The sequence below is a fragment of the Passer domesticus genome, chromosome 6, assembly GCF_036417665.1.
Source record: "Passer domesticus isolate bPasDom1 chromosome 6, bPasDom1.hap1, whole genome shotgun sequence".
NCBI classification, from domain to species: domain Eukaryota; kingdom Metazoa; phylum Chordata; class Aves; order Passeriformes; family Passeridae; genus Passer; species Passer domesticus.
Window position 1 is genome coordinate 56,273,147 of NC_087479.1, and position 20,799 is coordinate 56,293,945.

The window sequence follows — 20,799 nt, forward strand, 5'->3', positions numbered from 1 at the left end:
GGCCAAGCTGTGTCAGACTCTGGAGAGAGTCATCTTTTATCTTTTTAGCCTTCTGTAAGTATCCTTTCTGCATTCTTTAGTATAGCTTAGTATTCTTTAATATAATAGAATATAATAAAATAATAAATTAGCCTTCTGAGAACACGGAATCAGATTCATCATTCCTTCCTTTGTCTGGGAACCCCACTAATACAATACTTGGGCATCTTCTGGGATTTCCTGAGCCCTCAGTGACATTGGGTTTGGTAGCACAACAGTCAGGAGCAGAAAGAAACCCAGAACTTGGCAAATAGCAGGCAAATCTCACATTGTATTTGTGACTTTTATATTGCTGTGTGATGCCTTATGGGTAGGAGAAGAATTTGAGAGTCCTGGGCGATTCCTCTGAGCTTGGTTGTTTTGTGTTCAGTTGTGGTGCTAAAGAAATCTGACCCTGAAATTTCAGAACCACCTCCTGAGCTCCAAAATCTCTGTTCCTCAAGACAAAATTCTCAAAAAATTCAGTGAGAGTTTTCTTCAGACTTGGAGATATCAGACTTTAGTGGTCTTGTTTTTGTTTTTTTTTAATCAAGAGGATGGTTTAAAGCTTGTTCATCACCATAAATGGAGATTTCAGGCCTCATGAAGACATGCTATTTTGCCAGGTTTTATAGTAGAGGAACACTCTACTGTTTTAGAGCATTTTCTGACTGACATGTGGTAAAATGAGATCTTTTTCATTTCATTTGGGCAAAATTCTATTTGCACCTGTTTTCCTTTCCCATTATTTGTGCAGATTTGGATCCCACTCCTGCCATTGTCCTGACTTCTTGATGAGTTTCCAAGGAACATTTTTAGTGTCTTGGGCTCCCTCAATTCCCTGGGCCAGTACCAAAGGCTGAGATGCATGCAGTTGGTCATGACATTCACCTGGGAGTTGCTGAGGCCAAAATTAAATCAGAGAAAGCTCCAGGTTGAATCTGGGTCTCCTGTGTCTCAGGTGAATGCAGTAATATGTTTATTCCATATAGCTTTTTTTCTTCACAAAAAGTTAGAGTTCCAAAAAATATTTCTCTGACCTTCTCCCTACCAAAAAAAAACCCAAAAAAAAAAAAAACCCACAACAATAGGAAAGGCAAGATTCCATGAATCAGTATTTTCCAGAGAATTTTTTATTTGTCAGAATACTCCTGATTGATTATAGCTCTTTTCTTAAGAGCATCTTTGCTTAGGCTTGTGTCTAAAAATACAAATTCTCCTTAGAATATGGGAAGTGCCAGCTACTTTAACAAACAAGGAACATGCTCTGAAGTTACACACATCTAAACAAGGTGACCCAATAAATGTTTTATGGAGCAGGATTAGGAAAATAACCACAGGAGTAATCCAGATGGATAAATGTAAGTCCCCTGGCTATGGTGAGCACTTCCCTGTGCTCTTTGCTGTCTTTTTCCCCTCCTCAGTGCAGCTTTTTTAAGCTCTCTGGCACAGGAAGTTTCAGAGCTATGCTGTGCTGTGTTGATGGCAGACAGAGAGAAATTCTCTGTGTTTTGCCCCACACAGGGCAATGAGCTCCCTCCCCATTCCTTTGAAAGCAGCAATACCTTAAACTCCACAGAGAGTTGGTCCAATCTGTGAATATCTTTTTTATTTTTGTGGAAGTTGAGGACCGGTGTCCAGGCATCTACATTTGATTCCATACACAGATGAACATCTGGATGTGTGGCTCTTGCAGATGTGCACATGAACCCCATCCACCGCACCAGCTGGAACCCAGGCTAGGGTGGAAGGAAAAAACAAAATAAAAATGGAATAATTGGTCTTAAGACATTCTGATATGAGTTAAACCTTAACAACAACTTTCCCCTTTTACAACGAGAGATATTCCCTGTGTTTGGGGCAGGATGTTAAAACATCAGACAATTCTGTGTTTAGCATTTGAACTAACCCCGTGGCCCTCATTATTATAAAATCAGTTTGCAAAACCCTCACAGCTTTATGCCCAGGCTATGTGATGTGCTCCATAGCCCATCCTGCCCCTTTTCTCCCTACAGCTCTCAGCCCTGCCCCTGCAGAAGGGAAGGAAGGTGAGGCCAGTGACCAGGGTGGAAATCCTCCGCTTGAAGAGTAAAAAAATGAAATAAGACAGGTAATTGATAAAGTGTAGCAGGTCACGTGTAGTGCTTGTAATAACCATTTCAAAATTACTCAGCTGTGTGGAGAGACATGGGCATAAAATAAGTGTGGCTTTTGTTCATTTTGTGACCATATATCAAATGTTGTGGTGTCCTTAGAATAGAGGGTGCACAGTAAAGGTTTGGGGGCAATGTTAGTGCAAGAATCAAATTAAAAGTGGGGAAAATAATGGTGCAGAATGTGATGGTGGTTTGCCTTCTCCTTCCAGCTGTTGCACTGGGAAGGGAGGGAGTCCCCATCTGCACATGCCTCTTGCCTGGAATATCGGGGACTTTGGGCCCAGGTGGCTGAATCCTCCCTCCAAAGCTCTGCTCTGCACCAGGAACATTTCAGGATACTCCTGCAAGCATGAGTGCATCCATAATTCTGTTTTCAGAGACAAATCATTTCAAGTAGAGTGCATAGAGCTCATGACACAAACACATCTGGATTTCAGTTGTTGATGTGAAATATTCACAGTCCAATATGGTAGGAGCAGATGTTGGATTGACACTCCTTGTAAATGTGAATGATCACATCACAAATCCCATATGTAGTTTAGTTGAGAGCAGCAAAGCCTACCTGCCCACCTTGGTTTTGCTCTGGGGTTAAAAATATTTCCTTGCACCCTTCATGTTAGTCACCACTCTATTTTTAGTTGTAGGAGAGTGTAATAAACCTCAAAAAGGTTTAGGTGTAAACTGTGGTATGAATTGAACTGACTGCCTTAATCAAGAGTACTTGGTTTGAAATGAAACATAAAAAAACCTCTTTAAGTTGTTTAATATTATCATATTTTGTGCTTGGTAAGCACTGCTGCAGAGGTCAGTGGTATCAAACTTAATAGGTTGATCATTAAAAGACATCAAGTGTCTGTGCCTTCTGCTGATGTATGTAGAGGCTGAAGAATTTCTGGTGCCTTTGAGGAAAAGTAGCCGAGGAAGGAAAAGTGCAGCTAAACAGGTCAGTCTATGCTCCATAGAAAGGTCACCTGATTTTCCAGAAGCTTTTCACTTCCACAGCATTTTGAATGTGAGTTCTATTGGTGTGAATACTGTTTACATGGCCTTCTTTTGGTATTTACTTGTGAGTGTATCCACCAACTGGAGGATCTTGAAAATTGTTTTGGATTCCTAAAATTGTGACCATTTTCCAGAGCAAAAAGCTCCCAGACACAGCAGCTGGGGCCAGAACTTCTGCAGAAGAAAAGCCCAAGTCATGTCCCCTTTCCCCCCCTCTCAAAGCCCTGTTGGTTCTCTGAACATTCAGACCATGTTCTGTTCTTGGTGCAAGTCATGATTCTCCAGCACAATGAGGGCTCCAAACCAGGGCAAGGGCAGTGTGGGATTTCAGTGTGTGACCAAGGACGAGTGAAAGGTGTCTGAAAAGAGATTAAACAGCCGAAGAAAGAATTAGGCACAAGCTGAAGGTAGAACCTTCATGCCAGGGTGTGGGAGAAAGAATCCCTCTTGAATCTCTAGGATTCTAAGACAGGGTTAAACCAATGAAAATTGTGTTGGTCGGTGTTTTAAATAAAGAAAAGAGAAGTCAAGGCAAAAGATGAGAAAGTTTTGAGGAAAAGCTGGAGTGCAGGGTAGGAAAATTCTGAGTGCATTAGGAAAAATGCACTGGGGAACACAGGCAGCAGGGAATCGTGTATGTTTTTATGTTACAAAGAGCACATCCTAAACTGAGCCATCTCAGAGTTTAAAATTATTCAGGATAACTTCCTTTCCTAAGAGAGGATTTCATTTCTGAATAGGCAAACATTTAAAATTGTAAAGAAGAGAAAGCAAGTACTTTCCTTGGAAGGATGGATGAAACATAAATCTTAAGCAGAACTATAAACTGTTGAGACAAGGCATTTTTGTTGGATTATGTAGCTCATATCAGATAGCAATAAATCAATCCTTCAAAGACAAAAGACTATAGAAAGAAGAATAAACCAAAGACTCTCCAAATAACAAAGGCCAGATACACAAAAGTAACAAAGGAGCTGAAGAGGCAAATAGATGCCTGGCAGGATTTTAAATGGGATCATTCAGCACAGACAATCATCACCTGCTAGTGATTATTGGTGTCTTTAGGCTCCTTCAGGCCTAGACACTTTCTTGACTGAGGTTAAAATTCCCATCATCATCAGGGAAATTTAACTCATAGCCTTAAAATCTGCATGGTTGGTGCATCATCCCTCAGGTAAATGAAAAATTTACCTCATGGATTGGTTTGACCTATGGTGAGCTTTGACAGTGCATGTGTCTTAGCACAGTTCTGTCTTTAATCACTTGGGTTGTGCCACTGAGGTGGGATGTTCTGCACAGATTTATTTACCTTGCTTCCTGATCCAGGACTTCATAGAATAACAGATTTTTGAGCAAAACTCAAAATGTTATTGGCTATGATGACAAAATTCTAGGAGTGGGTGTAAGTCACTAATGTTAGTTAATGCTCACTGTCTCTCACACTTTGGAAATTAATTTTCTGTGCTGTAAATTCCTATATTTTGGCCAAAAAAGGGCCCCATTCCAGTGCTGGAAATAGCAAAATCCATGTTACACTCTATTCCTGTACTTTGTACTCCCAGTCCCTTCTTGTTCAGATCATCCAGACTTTTTACAGCATGTTCTGGCATGTTTCTGACCTGCACACACCTTGGCCTTGTCCCTGGGAATATCAAAGAATAAAAGGAGATTAAGACTTGGGACACACAGGCAGAACAGTCAGAGAAGCTGGGAAGTATTTTATTTCCAGGTCCCCTGGCTGGAAGTACTGGGGACAACTTTCAGCTGAGCTCTGCTATGCTGGTAGCTACATTTTCATCCAGGATCAAATTTGGCTGGTTTGTTTGTTGATATTAAATAAAAGGATGACTCAAGTCTTAAACTGTTGGGGGTGTGTGCAGGAAAGGGATTCCTGTCCTTCTTAAAACAGAAGAAGTAAATGTAATGCAGACAATGAGAGGGGGGGAAAAAATAAGAAAACTTGCTATACATCTATTTTTAAAAAACAGGCAAACAAATATTGAGGGCACAAGATCTTAGCATGACAGAAAATTACTAGAACATGCCAGACATGGGGAATAAAAGGCAAGCAGGCAATGTTGCTGCTGGAACAGGAAGAGATGTGAAAAATGTAGGAAAATTTGCCAGTCTTTATTTGCCACTAGTCTGACAACAGATGATGATGACATATCTGTGAACATATGTTATGAGAAAAGGGCTACTATCACAAGCTATGCAGTGATTGGGTCATTGAATATTTTTAGCTCCAGTTCTGGTTCTGGTTGGCCTCTATATCATCTTGAGCTAGTTCAGTCTCCCCATGGAATACTGTTCTACAGAATATTTTCAGTACATTTCTTGAGAAAGGAGCCCTGGCATTTGAATATGATGTGATTATGATTGTGATTCAAGCCTATATAATTTTAAGTTTGCTCCATCAAAGATTAATATTCTGTTTCTTGGACTTTGCACACTTACAGAGTTCAGCTGGAAAAAATATCAGAGTGCATGTCTTACAAGTGAAATGGTACTTTTGTGTTCTCCTCTCCCCTTTGGCTCCAGAAAAGTGCTTTTTCCATTCCACATCCTATGACATGAAGTACTTAAAACAGGGCAGTGTGGAAACACCATGAGAATAAGTCTTCCTGCCTTAGTTCAAAATACACTCACCTGTTAAAACAGAAAAATATGCTTTTCCAAAAGCTTGTCTATCTATACATTGATCCTGCCCAAGGGCATTTTTGGGTATGTGCTTTCACTACTTACCTGGCTTTTACACATAATTGTTTGCTTTGGTGTTGCCTAAAACGTGAATTTTTTTGCTAATTAGGCAAAGACTGGACAGTGCAGCAGGAGATTGTCCACCTGCTATTCCTGATAATTTTTTCTTGAAGGAAACACCTCACAAATGTTTTCCACGCATCTCCCCCAGCATGGTGATGTATTTTTGCTCTCACTGCTTACTCTTTGCTCCTACTGCTGTTACAATATCCTTTTCCCAATTCTTTTTTTAATTAGACCCCCTCAGTAGAGGAAGGGGTAAAAAAAGGAAGGTAGTGTTTGCAAATGGCAGATCAGTCCATGGAGACTGCTCAGATTTTAAGGGCAGCTGCTGTTCAATGTATCTGGTGTGTCACTTTCTGTTTTGTGCCACTGTTTTATTGCTGCTGTGGGAATGGAGCAAAAATAGAGGCTACTGCAGTTGTGTTGAATAACCATCAACGTGATCCTAGCCGATGTGTCAGTCCCTCACTGGGCACAAAAATGTCCGTATTGGATATCCACCACCCACCCTGGCCTGTAAATGAAAGCAGCAACATGCTAAATAGCTACAGAGCAGCATCATTAGCTGGAGGACTCAGCTGATGCACACGGATGTGTTAGTGCCGCTATGCGTGTGTGGGTGTGAGAATGTCCCTGCATCTCCAGAAAGGCTGGTGTAAGTAAATAATTCATAAGGTGCATGCAGTGTATTTAAATGTTAAATACATTGCCTTTCAAACTCAGTGCAACAATTGAAACCTGCGTTTGGCTACCACCATTCGGCTGCTGCATATTTCAAGTGAAATCACAAATTTAAAGTGAAAACCGCGGTGTGGAAATGCTGAGTAAAAACCACCCAAGCCCTAGTTTTTGATGGACCACCTAAGCTTGCCAGCCTGGCCCTTTGTGGAGCTCAGATTCCCTTCCTCCCGGGCAGGAGTGCTGTGTGCTTCCATTCGAGTGCAAAGTCTTGACATCAGGAGTGCTGACTCACGGGACCGCGAGGAAGGAACATTTCTGTGGCTGCTGGGGTGGCCAAAAGTGGCATGGGCTTGCCCTGCTGTGACTCCCCCTGCCCTGTGCCCCACGTCCTGTCCCCACACAGCTGCACCTGCTGCTGGAGAGGAGCACAGGGCTGCTAAACACACCTCACAGCCGCTGGCTGCCGCAGTCCGGGGCTGAATCCACATGGATTGCTTCACCTCTCCTTCCTGTTGGTCACCACAAGTTTATCCCACATCGAGCCAGGCCAGCTTGGTCTGGGGGACTGCCCCAGACAGCTGACAGGCTAGGGGGTTGAGTTAGCCAGGTAAATTCCCTGGGCTCCCATCAGGAATGTGGGCAGCTGGAGTCCAGAAGGCAATCCCTGAACTGGGAGGTGAATTCCTGAATGGGCTGGTGCAGGAGCCTGACCTTAGGTAATGTAATAAATGAGACCTCTCAGCATCATGTCTCTTACAGTAAACAAGGGCGAGTTCTGCCTGTAAGATAATCACGTTCTTTGAACTTTCCAGTTATTTACATACAATACACTTTTCTTTGTCCTTTTTGACTGCAACTTAATAGAATCAGGTGAAGTACCGATCCAGAAGAGCAGCTATTGAAACTGCTTGTCCTCTTTCAGAAGCAGCCAAAAGCGGTACCTAAACGTGTAGTGGCTTGCGACTTCTCTGAGGAGGAGGTGGAAAAATCCCAGTTTTGAGGCGATGGAAGGCCGGCCGGGCTTTTGTTCTCCCCGGGGCGCAGCAGCGCGGTCCCTGAACCGGCCGCGTTTCCCCGACAGATGGCACTGCCTTTCTCTCGTACTTCGCCCAAAGTTTAAAAACATTTCGTTAAAAATAGCTGCCCCACATTCTTAATTGGCAATCCTTTTTCTGTTTATTGTTAGGCACAAATCAAACGCTGTTTTAGCTCTTAGGCGAGCTCAATGCACAATACATAAAACCATAATGTGAAACACGCAGATTTTCTTATTCTGTTCTGTATCTGCTTGTTACAGCAGAAAATACTGAACAATTTGTGGTTTGTCACTAACTTAGTTATGACAAAATGTTATTTTTTCCTTTATGAAGATAGAACCATTTTGTTTAGTCTTAAAACTCGCTGTGTTTCCTGCACGACGCCGTGTTTTCACATAAATGAAGCCAATGTTATTCCAGCATCTCTGGACTTCGCTGACAGTAATGGAGTGCCTATGGCATTTGAAAATGCCCTGAAACAGCTTCAGACTGTGCTGGTCTTTCTCACGTGAGGGTTTGGGGTCCTTGGGGTAGTGAGGGCTTGCAGAGTCCCTGAGCCAAGCCCTCTCCACAGGGGCTGGGAGCACTGCAGGAAAACATGGCCCCAGCACATCCCTTCTCCAACCCGTCCCTGGGGGGATTCTCAGGGTGATTCTCCTGATTCCCAGGGTGATTCTCCACACCTCCTTGCCAGGGTTTCCTGATGCAGGGAGCATCACTGGAGGTGAGCCTCCCTCTGCTCTCTCCTCATTTCTGTGGCCTCTTCTGGGCCCCGTTTCATTTCTGCAACTCCTTGGGCTATGCTGAGCAGCGAGGCCAAATCTCTCCTTTACCAAATGAAACCCTAGTGGCCTGGCTACCTCCTGGTTTGGTCTGCACCTCGTCTTTCTTTCCGCGGCCGGGCTGCTTACGGTGAAGCAGAAAGAACGCGTTTTGTTTTGCTTTATTTCCTTGCCTGCTCTTGCCCATGGACAGATTGTCGGCCAGCTGCCCAGGGTTTCGGCGCCTTCCACCTCCCCCCACGACGGCCACGGATCCAGTGGAGGTCCTGATCCACACAAGAGCTCTGTTTCCTACCGGGGCTCTCCCCCCAAACACGTTTTGTGTGCGCTCCAAGGCGGTGGCACTGCTGGCCTTTTAGCACAGATGCATGGGAGAAATTCCTTCTAATATGCATTCACATGTCTCTCTCTCTCCAGTGACCTTTATTTGCCATCTCCTTGCCTATTTAGTTAGTTTATTCGACCCTTCTGAAGTGGTTCATAATATTCCCATAATATTGGACCAGTCTCAATAATTGTATCAAATTCCAGTGTTACTGGCTGAATTTTTAAGCCCCTTCTCCTGTTTGCTAACATATTAAGCAGTGCTGTACCTAACACAGTTCTTTGAGTCACCTCATTGTCAAAGCAGTTGAAAGCCTTTTCTTCTCTTCTTCTTCTTCTTTGCTGATTTTTACTTCCCAAGTTGGTTTTGTTCCCTTTGTCACTTTTTGTGATGAAGGCTATCAGCTGTTTTTAGAAAGAGCAGTAGAATAATCAGATGTGCTTGTACTTGAGGCAGTTTACATTCTGAGCCTTTTTTTTCTTTTTAAAAACTCTGCACCGTTCTGTCCTTTTTATATAATGACGGTCTGGTTCTTTTCATACTTTATTTTTGTTTTAAGAGATTTGCTTGCCTGGTGGTAAGGTTTAGTAAGCTGCAAATTTCAAGGCTAGCTCAACATGTTTTTTAAAGCTAATACTCACATAGCAGCTTCCAGCAGCTGATGGTAATGAGCAAGGATGTAGGGGTTTTTAATTAGTTACTCCAAGGCTTCCTTGAAAATATTTGCATGCACACAAGCCAGTTCTGGAGATCTGTTGCTCCTAAATACAAATGTTGCCGCGCTTATTGCCTGGATAACAGTCTTTAATATTGATTTAATTTTTTTTTAACATGGGAGAATAGATGGGCTGAAATGGCAGCTTAAAATCCTCTTTTGAATACAGGTGTAAGTGAAATATTTGGGATCTTTAAATTTGTCTCTCCTTCAGTTCTCCTGATTCTTGGCTCTGTGTCTCTCTCCGTGCGCAGGTAAAAAAGTGTTCCCTCTTTTCAGAAGCAAACAGTCAAAAATATTTTTTTCCCTAGACCTAATTTCTATCCTGCATTTTTTAAGACAGCAGCTCGTGTGGTTTTGTTTCGGTTTCACCTGCTGGGGGTTCTTCTGCTTTAAAGATAACTGGTAAACAGCTGACTATTTAAACACAAACATTTCTTTTTCCTTGACTTCTGTTTCCTCTTTGTGTGAAAATATTCATAGTCCAGTGAATGTATTATGATGTTGAGGCTTTCTGGTTATTAAGAACCTCTGGTGTTATTTCTTGCATCATGCCAGCCATGTGATTTCAGCCTCAGGTCCCAGACAAGCTGCAGTGCATCTTTTGTAAAGTCACTCACTCTTACTGTAAAGACATCAGCTTATTACATTGCTGCTCTCAAGTACTTAATTTTCACCTAATACTTTGCTTTTTAAAAGACCAGACTTTTTTTTTTTTTCCCCAACCTGCATTTGCCTACCTTCTCTTTCTTAATTACTTACAGCTGTGGCTTTGCTGGCTAATTACAAATTGCCCTGGTGTCAGGACTTTCTCTCCCAGCACTCCACTGACACTGTGGTGAGTTATCCCTGCCCATTTTTGGGGGTGCCTGGTGCAATGTGTTATCCATGTGAGGGAGGATTCCACAATTGCCAATAATTTAATGAATCATTCTGATTCCCTTTTAATATCCCGGAATCATCGTGATTAGAAAATTTGGTGCCAGAGCTGGACACAGCAGTGCAGGTCCCATCAGTGAGACACACCTGTAATATCATGGCCTCCTGCATAATCATGCAAATATTGCATTAACCTTAGCCCATAGATTGCATGGGGAATTCATGGTAAATTGATTTTCTGAAGTCCTTTTCAGTGTCACTGCGTTTCAGGGTATGGTATCCTGTGTTGTTAGTGTGACCTACATTCTCTCTTCTGACATATCTGACTTGGTGTCAGCCTGTATTAAAACCTTTTTAAAGATATTACTTCATTTTACAAGCTGATTCAAACAGCACATTATAACTGACCAATCCCAATCTCTCCAACTGCTATTTGACTTTTTTTGGTTTTTTGATATACCTTTAAAGTATCTCATTTAAAATATTTGAAGTATTTTCTTTCCTTGATATTTTCATAAATTCCTGACCTGAATGTAGTCAAAAGACAATTTTTTAAAAAATACTAGAAACACTGGAAATGCTACTAAATGCACCCATATTCAGATATGATGACCAACAAAAGTGCTTTTTCCGGTTTTGATACAATTTGCTCTTGTACATTTTTAGTAGTGCTGTTCTTTACCAGAATGTAACGCAAAAACTTTCAGAAAATATGAATTCAAGATGCAAATGCAATTTTTTACAGCCAAATTTTTTGAGAAGTGAAAGAATTACATCAGCCTTGTAAAAAAATATATAGTTTATATGTATGTTTTATATATATATATGTTTCCCATATACTGACTAGGCATTATGACCTAATTTTTCAACATGTTTTTAATCCCAACCTGTGGTAATTTCTCTAAAGGGTCATCTTAGCCCCAGTTCCTGATCCCAATGGTTCTGTGAATTTCTCTTTGTCTGCAGCTCCTTCATTTTATCTAGTTCAAAAGATGATTTCGCCACCTTTCCCCACCACCTACTCTGGAGGTTTAAGCCTTTTCACTGATCACCTAAATTCAGATGGCTACCAAATCTTTTTTGTCCTCCTTCCCTTTGCCACTGTAAATTCTGTGCCATGAGCCACCATCAAAGCTGGTTTACCTAGCCTTTTTTTTTTTTTTTTTTAAATCTTCTCCCATGACCACACTCTGTGAAAGAATTCCATAAAAATCTCTAAAATCCTCACCAGAGAAGACAGAGGAGTTCACTGGGGTCAGGCACAGCTTCTTTATTTTTCCAGAAGGAATTTGAATTCTGGTTAGTTAATGATTCAGTGACTAATAAGTGATAGCACCCTCCACTTTTCCATCTCTATTTGGGAGCATAGGGTTATTTTCACACAGGTATTCACGGATTTTTGGATAGCTACCTGTCAGTTGACAGATGAACTTTTGGATTAGTAAAGCCCTCAGAATGAGAGGCACCCGCTCAACCTGTTCTTTGTTTTCTTAATGATAACAGAAGAGCCTTGGCACATCAGTGTTTCCTCGAGGAACATCCAAATATCCACTGACTCAAAAGATCAAAGCAAAGAGCACGGGCAGGTTGTGTGGGACTCTGTTCTTGCATAATTGTTGGCAGCTTTTCTGCATCTCTGTCACCTGCACAGGCTCTGTGCACCAGACAAGGAGCTGCTTGCTTGATTCTCTAAGCAGGAATTAAGGGTACTAGTTCTTACTTAGAACACAATTACAGATCCCAGCCTCAGTTACTGGCTGATAAATTGATTACTGGCTGTTGTATCAAACCCTTTCTTTTACTTTTAATAAAATTTGTTTCACTGGGGAGAAAGTAAGAAAAACAAGGCAGTTTGCAATGATCACACAGGGTCTGTGAGAGCCAGGCTGGGCAGGGACTGAGGTGGCCACAGGCTGTGGCATCCTGGCTGGGATTTTGCCCCCTGGCACCTAACTGTGACTGCACACTGCTTTTTCTTAGTGAGGACATGCCTCAAACCACTGTGGGTTGAGGAGGAACAGCAGAGTTTGCCAGGATAAAGCAAGGGATGAGGAGCCCAGCTCCTGATACTGGTGCTTTGAAATTGTCCAGAGGTGCAGCTGCCTCAAGAAGCATTTCATGAAAATATTGGGCTGTTCAGCCTAAATATATATATTTTTTTAAATTTCCTTCCAGAAGAGAAGAAGCGTTGTGCTGACCATGCACGAGGAAGACAATCCTGTTGCTAATGGATACAGGATAAAGAGTGAGGTGATATTTGTTCAGCTGAGTCACTTGCAGCCAGAGGTAAGTGACAGTTCTGGCAAGTAATAAGCTGTCATGTAGTGTTTCTTAAATGCATGGATTTTCTGAAACCCTGTTCAAGGGGTCAATAGCAGAGCAGATGCAATTGTCTGCTGTATCACAAAGACCTCGAGAGTCAACTCTGCATTTCCCTTTATTTTCATTCCCCTGAAGTGGTAAACTTTGAGAATTTCCCCCCAGAGCAAAGGAGCTTTCACTAGATATTGGGGATAAGAACTGCCTGTTTAGATTTGGAAATTATCTTCTCTATTATTATGTTTTATTCCACCTGTTTATTTTATTGCTTTGTTACACATTATTCCTTGAGAAGCCAGTCTGTTTATTACTACTCCCATTTGTTAGCCAATGATATTTTATTTTTTATTTGGATTTAGTCACAATTTAGTCACAATTATTTAATATAGTCACAGTCAAGGCTGGCCAAACCAAACTGTCAAAATCTATGCTAGGCACAAAATTCAAATGTGCCCTCATCTTGCATCCTGTACTTGGTTGATTTCTGTGTTTCAAAGGGGTTGAAATAGGGAGGTATAAGAAAATACAATAGAGAGAGAGAGAGAGTAAATAATCCAGACCCTTCAGAGGATCCACTAAAGGGGAAAAGACAGAGATGTGCACAATAATGAGTGTCATGGAGAAAGTGATTAGGGAGTGACTAATGCATTGTTTCTGACAATACAGGACCTAAGGGGGTTCCAGTGTTATAATCACACAGGGAATTTAAAGCAAACTTTTGCCATGCAGGGCATAATTATTTTGTGGAACTCGTTGCACAGGATGTTACAAGTTCAGAAAAATAAGATATATTATTGACGATGGGTCCATGGGGGACTATTAACATGATGGTGCAGTGGCAAGTTCCAGTTCCAAGTCCCCTAAGCAGCTGATTGCTGGAAGCTGAGAGGGTGTACACAGGGATTTCTGATTTGTCCTGTTTCTTTTTCTTGTCCTCTAAGAATCTCAAGAGCCCAAAGTCAGGACGCAGGGCAAGGATGGATTTGAGCCTGCCCCATGGGGTTGTGTTCATGTACACAGCTAGCAATCCAAAAGAGATCACAGGCAGCAGAGGAGACCCAGGAACTCAGGATGTGCTCACTGAAGGAATGACATGGCCTGGTGGGGGCTTTTTAATAGTCAGATAAATAAATGCCAAATCCACTACAACTTCCTGCAGTACCTCAGCAGCAGCAGTACACACCAGCAAGGAGGTGTGTTGGGAAGTGCCTGTATCCATGGTCTCCTGGCCATCCATGTTGCCACATTCTCTTCAGAGAGCAAAGCAAGGCACACTTCTTCCCAGGAATATTTCTGAGATTCACATTCTCTGAACATCAGAGAGAGGGAAAACACAATTCTTATCACTTGCTGTGCCTGTGTTGTGCCAAAGTAGAATGCAATGTGTAGGTTGTTTATGCAAAGTGAGGATGTTTTGTTTCCTTGGCCTCTCAGGGCCAGGAGATGTGTGTGTGTGTCAGACTGTCACGAGACAGAGATGAGAGAGTCAGATGCTAAGTACAATTCTGTACAGTTAGAGACAAAAGTAAGTGTGTGACAAATTCAGTTTAGATTCAATGTATATAGTACAGTATAATAAAGTAATTAATTATCCTTCTGATAAAACACAGTCCTCCTTATCGTCCTCTCTCCCCTTGTTGGAGTCGCCTTTGATGTACAAGATATCCAAGCTGTAGGACTTTACAGAATCTGTGGGAGCATCCCCTCTGCCCTCAGAGCCAGTTATTCCACTGAAGGAAATCAGGCTGTACAGAGGAACAGCATCCAGCTGTGCCAGGGGCACTCAGAGGAGGATGAGGATGTACTGTGAAGCATAAATACAAGTTTGGCAGGACAGATCCTGTTTTGAGGCGCTGAAGTTAAACAACAATACAATATCAAGATACTGCAAGGCCTCCTGGAGTAAGTGAGAGTTTGTGTGTGCTGTTATCCACTGGTAAATATGAAATATCTCCCCCTGAGTCATGAACAAGGATTCAGGAAGAATTGTGTATGGACAAGTGACCAGCATAGAAAGGAAGAAATCCAGTGGGAGAAATGCCTAAAATCTGGTTTAAAGCTGCTTTGTAACACTGAGAAGTATTAAGAAAGAAAGGATACCTTCAACATTAGGTGTGGCATGGTAACAGCACCAAGGCAAAAATACAGAGCAAATTCTATGTGATGTGGTGAAATAAAGGAAGGAAGTTAGGAAAGGGCATTGGAGGGGTTCAGGAGGGATTGTGTTCACAGCAGACACAACTGTCTGTTTACAGACTGGCCCAGGAAATAGGAGTGAGAAGTTGCTGGAACACAGGGAATGATGAAGGCAGCCTATGTATTCATGTCTGGGGCTAAAAGACAAAGGGAAAAGCTTGGAGTATCAACAGAGATGGCAAATGGCAGAGCCAAGCTTCGTAAAGTTTCAAGAATACTTTCAGTCCCTGCCCTGGTGGTACGTGGGTGTCTGGGCAGCATCACTCTGGAAGAGGAACCCATGGGCCTTTCTGTGTATTCTGAGGTGGGGGGAATTGTGTCTTCCTTTGGGAAGGCTGCTTTGTGAGGTCAGCAGTGAACAGTAAACTCAGAAATGCCCCAGAAGTGCCAGGTTTCTGAAAGATTTGCTCCAGTGTCAGCCAGAAGAGGACAGGGTTTCTCATTCCTTCCTCAGTAAGGAGGGAACACAGCTCTCTGCCCTGGCTCTGTCTAGAGACACCGACTTTCTGCTCAGAAAATGAGGAGAAATGTTTTCTCCTCAGATACTTAATACTTCACAGCATGGGATAAATTCATCTCTCACTCACAAATTCAGCAGACGCACATAACAAGTCCCAAGTGGGCGAGTATGAGGTGTAGGAAAGACTTCTGAAATTCTGGGTGAAAGCTATTTGTCCTTTTTCTTTTGTGATTGTCTTTGTTAAATAGAATCATAGACTCATAGACTGGTTTGGGTTTGAAGGCACCTTAGGGATCATCTTTGTCAGGGACAACTCCCACTGTCTCAGGTTCCTCAGAGCCCCATCCAGCCTGGACTTGAACACTTCCAGGGATGGGGCAGCCACAGCCTCTCTAGGAACACACACTTAATTGTCTCACTGCCCTCATAGTGAAGAAACATGTTTTTTTTTTAATTTATTTGCCTTACAAAATACAAAAGCAAATATTAAATTGGTACATTTCCTTAAGAACTACTTATAAGCAGCTCAGGTTAATATATCTGTACATTTTATTCCTGTATTAATGGTCACATATTTGTATTTTGTAAATCTCATTAAGTATATTGAGCTAAATATGTGTTGAAAGTATATATTCTAAGTGTATTGGAAGTTACTGAGCTACCAGAAATTCTGAAACTGGATTTAAGTGCTGTAAAAAAGTGTGGAATACCCTTCTTCAACCATGGTTCTACCAGAAGTGTCAGAATGTGATTGCAACAGTTTCACTTTAAAACCTTCTAAATGCATATGAAAATCAAGACAGTAACACCTGCAATATATGCCATCTTCTGCAGAAACAAATACCTACAAGCACTTAAATTATAGAAAAGATCATGACTTTAGTATTAAATTTCTGTAATCACAATTTTAAGAGCCTTTTTGTACATAAACACAATAATAATGGCTGGGATTCCTTCCCAGAAAGCAGAGTTTCTCTCAAATCCTCTGTTCATTCCTGTAAAAGCAGAGTCAACATGTAACAGCTGTCTGTATATGCATCTCTCAGCTGAAATTAGCACCTTGTATTACTGGATTTCATTTTAAAAGGACTTTCCAACAACCTATCAGGTATTTAAAGAATGTACAGAGCAGTTGTAATGACACAGGTTGCTTATTTATTTAACTTGAAATCCTCTCTCAACTCCCTGAATCTATTTCCGTATGTAGGAATTATGAGACCTTAAATAATGAACATGTTATTTAAATTGTGCTGTGACACTACATAATGCTGAGAAGTCATTTTATACAGTTCACTATTCTCACAGTCAATGGTGCTTGACTTGATTGCCACTGCCTCATAGCTGGAGTAGATCTGGGCAATGTTTTAAATTTGTTAAAAATGAGTTAGACAAAATTGTCTTGAATGAAATAGAGCAGGCTGGAGAGCTTATTCCTTCTGATAGTCTCCTAAATGAGTCTTAATTGTCATGCTTAAAATTTCCATCATAAAGTGCATTTTTTAATTAAAAAAAAAAAAAAAGAAATAATAAAGGAAGCTGAATGTTCTACCTGGTCTCTGCAAAACAATAGTGGAAGAGGCAAACCCAGCCTGACATACTGCCTTAGGTTCCTAAACCACAACTCAGGACAACCATGGTTAAGGAAATACTGTGTCCACAATTTCTCCATCATAAATAAGGAGAAGGTGAGCAGAGGTAAATTCTTCCTGTGCATCTTCAATGTGCTGGGATCCAGCAAGTGCCCTGGTACAGCTACAATTAGCCTCCCAAAAGTGGCTTTACCCTCCAATACCTATTTGTTCAGCAATGCTAGTTTGGCTTGCCCAGCACCCACGGTGTGTGCTGTCATGATACACCCAAGTAAGAAGGGTTTTGCCAGGGCAGCACATCACATCCTGTGTGATAAAGCACTAAGAGGTTCGCTTCCAGCTTCTGGGAGCCTGGGAAAGGCAGGTTTTAACAGATGGAAGGGAAAGGCTTTTCCGTGAGCAGCAGCACCACGAAGGCTGGTTTGCCAGAGCTGGCGTGCTCCTTGTCACCTGTGAGTGGGCATGGCATAGCAGAGGAGAAAAACTCCTACAAAAAACATATCATTCCTACCTTAAGACCATAAGACTTACTTGAAAGGCAGCTCTGAAACACAGCCTTGTTCAGATCAAGACAGGATCACACTGAAATGTCACTAAAAATGAGATTGTCTTTGCAGTGCGCCTGAATTTTCTGGGATGCAATCAGAATTTCTCTTGGGAATGTTTTGGCCCCATGTCCACATAGGTTACCAGGTTTCACACCTGTATCTGAGGGCTCAGTGCTCTGCTGTGGGTCAGGGCTGGCTGTAGCCATGTCACCACTCTTTTGCTTGCACCTACATATCTCCTACTTCTTTCTCAGGCACGTAGGAGAAACATTGCTTGTAGAGCACCTGGTTTTGATACCCTCCTCTTTCCTTATCCGTTCTCTTTGTTACATGAACCATGGATAATCCATGTGTTTTCATCCCCACACCTTTTTGATCAATTTAACTATCTAATGAGGTCTTAAGAAAACGAAAGAAAGGAATCTTTATTTCAAGGTACTAGAGTTCTTGTGACATGGATTTGAAGCAGTTTATGATCAAATAGTGGTTTTTAATTTGTCCTGATTCATGTGAAAGTAATTTGAATCCACATTAGTATTCTATGAACTGATCATTAACACTTTTCAACTGATTTAGTAAACATATATTGCTTCCAAAATAAATAGAAACAGGAAAGGAGTACAGTTAGTGTAGCTGAAGCATGAAAACATACACATTAACATGCAAGGCAAAACTCCAGTGTTGAAATTGGGCCTCACATTAAGGTTATTTTTCTGGCCATGTTTTCTCATCTCTAGAGGATTCTTAAAAACAATGCAATGAACATCCTAAAGTACACCTTTTAATAATTCTGCTTCATAATTCACTACAGAATGGTGAACTGGCTGTGATAAATGAATTGTCACAGCTTCCCTGAAAATACTGGGTAGTCAGGAGAAGATGCCACGGTGAAGATGAAGAACACATCCTCCAAGGGCTCTGAGATAAGCCCATCAATATTTGCACAGCCCTTTGGACATAGAGACTCTGCCTCTGGAGAAGCCTTATATGTGCCCCAGAGGAAAGCCAGGCCAGCTCTGATCCACAAGTGCCACATTGCTGTGTCCAAACCCATCAGCCTTCCTCAAAGCTTGAGCCTGTCCCTGCCGGGCTGGTGCAGCTCTGCCACGTTCACATCTGTGCTGGCCCCTGCCCTGGGGCTGTGGCAAGCAGGTGGAGGGGCTTTGGCTGGACTCTGCTAAAAAACACACAGCCCCCCAGCAGAGTGGAATTTATTACTCTTCTGTCACCCGTTGCTGACTTTTTACTTCACAGTGATGCCTTGTGCAGCCCTAGAGCAGGGGCTGGGCAGAGCTACAGAACAAAGCAGGGATTCATTCCAAGGATCTCCTCCATGGATCCACCTTGGGCAGCACCAGAGCCCAGCCAGGGCTGCACCCAAGATGAACCCAAATGGTCCCAAAATGCACGAGCGCTGCCGGGGTCTCTCCCTGGGCTCAGCTCTGCTCCATGTGCACATTGCAGTTCAGTGTCCAGTTCCAGCTGCAGCCCCTGCAGTCCCATCCTGCTTGTTTTTCTCTCTGCAGCCCACGGGGTTTGTGCTCTTGGGCTGAGATTGGGATCATTTGTCCTTGGTGCCCAGCTGGAGCAGGAATTGTTTTGTCTCCCTGCTCTGTGCACAGAGCTCACCATGCCCTCATGTGAAGCTCAGACCCACACACTAAAGCAGCACAGAATGTGAGAAATAGAAAAGCTGAAACCTGAGGCATAAATAGCCATTGAGAATAAGGACGAGGGAACCTTCCACTTCTTCCTTCAAAAAAAAAAAAAAAAGGTTAGCGCCCATTTTGAAAGATTTGCCCAGCTGGCTCACCTAACACATTCTGCTCTACCTGTGAACTACCTGCAAGACTATTGAGCTTTACAATCCTCCTAGGGCTGAGGCTTTACGAAAATGCTGAGTTGCCCAGCCCTGCTAACAGCATGAGGCTTCTGAGTGTTTTCAAAATCAGACACACATAGCAAACTAACAGAATATAGGTGCCTCTTGCTTTGCTGACTTGAGCTCTGTTTCTTGCAAGCTCAGTCTAGGTTCTTTTTGTAGAGCTAAGTGCAAGTGATTTGCTGAAAGCTGTGTGAACTGGTATTTTGGATAAAGCTGGAAATGCAGCACCTATCCCCATGCCTCTGGAAAATTCATCCTTGGGCAATTTGGTGAGTGAGGAGTGTTTATTGCTGGGAAGGAGTATGTTAAACCTCAGCTTGTACTACTTGGGCATCACCTCTCTCTGAAATCTCCATAATAATTCTTCTGTGAATGCTGGAGAGGTGTTTGGTGCCATGTAGCTCTCTGGCTACTCACTTTGTGTGCAGTGGCCATGCAGAAGGGAGAAGGACATCATACTTATATTTCTAAGACCTGTGGAGTGATCTCATGCTGCTAAAATTGAGCCTTTTCCTCTGAGATTTCAGGAGGGATGCTGACAGCAGCTGATGAACATTTGGCACAGCTCAAGAGCAGAAGAGGTGACAAAGGTGGCAATCTCCTTCCCACCTGGCTGGGGGCAGTTCAGGTGCACCACCTGCCAGCAGCTCCAGTGCTCCAGGCAGCCCCTCCTTGTCTTTGGATTCATCTGGATTTGAAAGGTACTGAGAAGATTTGAATTCAACCTCATACCTCATGCTGGGAGAATGATTCAGCCTAGATCTGCTTCTACTTAGACTATTTTGCTGTAATAGCTTCTAAAAGATCTTGTAGGAATATGGTAAATATCTGCAGGGCCACACATTGGTCTGTTTATCAAATCTCTCAGGGTCAGCCTTGTCACAGTGAGGTGTAGTCCATATTTTTCCTTTCTGCTCTGGTGCATCACTGCTAATGGAGTATTCCCTTGCCAGAGGAACCAAGCACCTTATTTTCAAATCTTAAATTCTGGTTCCAGGTTAAATCTTTTGCAAAGATTTTTGCAAATCCTGCAAACACTATTGCTGACTGGCAGCTATGTCTCAGCTGCACATATGGAAAGATGGAAATTTTTAGTGAAGAGGCATAAAGTGCTTCTTGAAGCAGAGATGTGAGTTCACATCAAATGCAATGTATGCAGGGGGTCTTTTTTTTTTTTTTGCACTGCATTATAGAAAAAGGTTCATTATGGATTATAAATAGTAATGATATGGACCACACTCTTGTGAGTTTAGTTGTAACTAGAAATGCACTGAACCACCAAAAATAATGCACCCCAGCCAGCTTCCTTAGGACTGTTGGTGTCTTCCACATAAATGCATCTTTAACCAACAGCATATAAAAAGAGCAATGATGACATCCAGAGGACAGATAGTTTAATCATAGGTACTGTAGGTATCCCCAGCAAATTTCCTGGGGATACATC

The 20,799-nt window shown here is 42.3% G+C and overlaps 1 long non-coding RNA gene across 9 annotated transcripts in view; it reads left to right on the top strand.

The window, feature by feature from the left end:
* LOC135303815 (uncharacterized) overlaps positions 1-20,799 on the top strand; it is a 90,421-nt gene that overhangs the window by 25,761 nt on the left and 43,861 nt on the right. For 8 of the 9 annotated variants that reach the window (XR_010365194.1, XR_010365193.1, XR_010365196.1 and 5 more), the window contains exons 2-4: positions 12,534-12,644; positions 19,515-19,624; positions 19,883-20,056. This is a non-coding gene — a long non-coding RNA (uncharacterized LOC135303815). Of the gene's footprint in view, positions 1-12,533; positions 12,645-19,514; positions 19,625-19,875; positions 20,057-20,799 lie in introns of all 9 variants that reach the window. The other variant, XR_010365199.1, reaches the window with a different exon arrangement.